The sequence below is a fragment of the Monodon monoceros genome, unplaced genomic scaffold (assembly GCF_005190385.1).
Source record: "Monodon monoceros isolate NGI ecotype Baffin Bay Population unplaced genomic scaffold, NGI_Narwhal_1 Super_Scaffold_22, whole genome shotgun sequence".
NCBI lineage: Eukaryota > Metazoa > Chordata > Mammalia > Artiodactyla > Monodontidae > Monodon > Monodon monoceros.
The window spans coordinates 52,836,026-52,839,762 of NW_021703779.1; the positions used below are offsets into that span (position 1 = coordinate 52,836,026).

Sequence of the window (3,737 nt, forward strand, 5' to 3'; positions counted from 1 at the left end):
GTGTGTCTGTCTTTCTGCCTCTCTCTCCCTACACACACATACACACACACACACACACACACACACACACACACATTCATTCATCCTATTGGTTCTGTTTCTCTGGAGAACCCTGACTCATGCAGATTTTGGTACCAGGACTGGTTCTAAAGAACAGAATCTTAAGGATGAGTTTTCTGAATTGGTTGTTAAGATGCTGGAACTGACCCTCTAATTTGATTATATTTAAAGACACTAATGACTCTATTTCTAGTAGTAAAGAGCACACTGATAGTCCATGGCATAATGTGGCAATAGAGGTACACAAAATCTTGTCATGGGATACTCCTCATCAAATACTTATAAGAGGCAAAATCTGGGTGACTATGTACATTCAAATATTCTTGTCAAAATATGGAATATAATGAGAAATGCTAGCTGCTCCCAATGGCACTGAACAAAGTACGAAAAGAAAAGAATGAGCTCAGAGACTCAAACTCCCTGTTTAAACAATGCATAAAGGACCTGAAAGCATCTATGTCTGCCCACAGGGTTGAGATTGCTGAAAACAAAACCCAGAATCTCATCCTGTGAGTGGCTGAATTACACTGCAAGTTGGATCCCCAGTCGTGCCACAAGTCTACCATTAAAGTGAAGGCTTTGATTGGGAGGGATTGGGATCTTGAAAGTTGGATGGGCACATGTGGGAAGACCCTGATGAAGCTGGGGACATTGAGACCCTCAAATCTCATGCGTCATCATTGCCAGTAGAAGCAGCGTCTGAACCCCAGTCTGAGGAACTTAACCCTGTGCCACCTGAGGAAACTGTAATGGCCTCCCCTGAGGAAGTTTCCTTGAAAGACACTGCTGACGTGCCTCAGGACCCACCCCACCACTTCTCTCTGCTTGTAGACCTATAGCAAGATTCAAGTTCCAGAGCAGGCGGCGGCAACCAGGGAAGACCCCACAGGAGCTGCGCAGGTGCCCAGCTGCTGGGGTCCCCGCGTGCCCCATGTCCTCCACAACACTGTGCTTGCCCGCCCTGCAGCCCCACAGGATGAAGAAGGACAAGTCGTTCCTGGGCAAGCTGGGCGGCACGTTGGTGAGGAAGAAGAAGGCCAAGTAGGTGAGTGACCTGCACGAAGGGAAAAATGCCATCAACTCGCCGATGTCCCCTGCCCCAGTGGAGATCTACCCAGAAGACACCTTGCTCGAGGAGAATTAGGAGCACACGGTGATTGACTGCACTTCCAGGGATGACCCCAGATTCAAGGAGCTGGTCAAGGTTCTCATCGATTGGATCAATGATGTCCTGGTGGAGGAGAGGATCATCGTGAAGCAGGTGGAGGAAGACCTGTATGATGGGCAGGTGCTGCAGAAGGTCCTGGAAAAACTGGCAGACCACAAGCTGAACGTGGCTGAGGTGACCCAGTCTGAAATAGGGCTGAAGCAGAAGCTGCAGATGGTGCTGGAGGTGGTGCAGGAGCTGCTGTGGCCTCACGGCCAGGTGCTCCAGTGGACCGTGGACACGATTCACGGGAAGAACCTGCTGGCCATCCTTCACTTCCTCATGGCCTTGGCCATGCACTTCCGGGCCTGATCTACCTTCCCGCACACTTCTCCTTGCAAGTCGTGGTCGTGCGGAAGTGGGAAGGCCTGCTACACTCCAGCCATGTCATGGAGGAGCTGACCACGACCACCGAGATGATTATGGGTTGGTTTGAGTGGGATGCCTTCGACACGCTCTTCGACCACGCCCCAGACAAGCACAGTGTGCTGAAGAAGTCTCTCATCACGTTTGTGAAAAAGCACCTGAACAAGCTGAATTTGGGGTTGATGGAACTTGAGACCCAGTTTGCAGATGGCGCGTACCTGGTTCTGTTCATGGGGCTTCTGGAAGACTACTTTGTATGCCTGCACAACTTCTACCTGACCATGGACAGCTTCAATCAAAAGGTCTACCACGTGCCATTTGCCTTTGAACTGATGCCAGATGGAGGCCTTAAGAAACCCAAGGCTTGCCCCTAAGATGTGGTGAACCTGGACCTCAAATCCACCCTGCGGGTTCTTTACAACCTGTTCACCAAGTACAAGCACGTGGAGTGATGGCGGGGAGCAGCAGAGACCGTGGCAGGGATGGTGCTTCGAGAGGTGCCCTGGCCTCCCCTCCAAGCCCGTGGTTGTTCCCCACCCACACCCCTCCTTTTTCTGGTTGATGCTCTTAACCTCTTTTCCCTGTAATTCTGCAGTGGGGGGCATCCTTTGAAATGAAGGTTCCAAACACCAGTGCTCGAGTTTGCAGCCTCCCTTCACTTGGGGTGCCACGGGGTGCTGAGTCCCTTGTTGATCAAAAGATGGAAGAGAAAAAAGCTGGAACCCCAACCCTCAGTCCCTGGGAGGGGAGCACCTGTCATTCCAGCTGATCACAGGGCATGAGAAATGTACTGGCAGCTTTGCAGCATTGGCGATAACTTGTCTGTCCTGGTGGAATCTCCTGGGCAAGGGTCGCATTGGCCTCTTTACCAAAAAGCATTTTACAGTTTTAAAAACGTCACTCGTAAGTCCCAGAAGCTTTAGCTGTGACTGCAGTGTCCACTCACACCCCTACTTCTCGGCCACTCAGTGTTGTTTTCATTTAGCTTTTGCACAGACATCTGGAACCTAGAGGACCCAGCTTCCACGGTCCATGGTGCGAAAGATTTCTGAGGCATTTCTTTATTTCTTGCTATGGCTGAATGGGCTGTGTCTACTCAGCCGGCCTTGAACTGGCTTTACAATGCAGCTGGAGACAGCTCGGGTGGGATGTTTCCAATCCCAGAGGCTCTGTTTGGGGATGGATTCATTTAAAAAATCTTTTAGAAAGCAAGTTGTCTTCGTGTGCTTGGACTGCCATAACAGAGTGCCACAAATCGGGTGGTGTGTGGTGCCTAGGCAACAGACATTTATTCTCTCACACTTCTGGAGGCTGGAAGTCGAGATCAAGGTGTCAGCAGGGATGGTACCTTCCAGGCCTCTCTCCTTGGCTTGTAGACCGCTGTCTTCTCCCTGCATCCTCATGTGTCTCCCCTCTGTGTCTCTGTGTCCTAATCTCTTCTTATAAGCATACCAGAAGGATTGGATTGGGGTCCACCCTAATGACCTCATTTTACCTTAATTACCTCTATAAGGACCCTGTCCCCAAATACCATCACATTCTGAGGTCCTGGGGGTTAGGACTTTAACATGTGGATTCTGGGGGTACACAGCTCAGCCTGTAACAGGGGGATGTGAAGTGTTCACGTCTCTCCTCCCCAAGTCCCAGCTCTCCTGAGCCCTGTTGGCATCCGTGGGGCACCCTGTCGTAGGAAATGTGATTCTCATTTGTGTGCTGTTCACCCCTTACCCACCTTGGTTTGGGAGAGAAATGGGGACCCATTGGCTGGGTCTCAGGCGGGTCCTACACTGGGTCATACCCTTTCCCAACCCCTGGCTCCTGAGCTGGGATTTTTATGACATGCCAACCCTCTGAGTCTGCTCAGCATTCACTGCCCCAGCAAGATGGGCCTTTCTCTTCTCTTTGATTTTTGCCTTTCTGCTGTAGATCAGAGCTATTAAGTTGTTAATATTAAATTGAATACCAACGCTCAAGGCTTAGAAATAAAAAACAAGACAAACAAAACAAAACAAAAACAAAAACAAAACAAAAAAAGACTCAAATTCCATCAGGCCCTTAAAAGTGCAGGCAAATGTAACACATGAGAAGGTGTGCTATACTCCAT

The 3,737-nt window shown here is 50.0% G+C and overlaps 1 pseudogene; it reads left to right on the forward strand.

Annotated features, from left to right (window-relative positions):
- The first annotated feature begins 991 nt into the window (after positions 1–991).
- On the forward strand, positions 992–2,085 carry LOC114906535 (annotated as a pseudogene).
- The last annotated feature ends 1,652 nt before the right edge of the window (positions 2,086–3,737 follow it).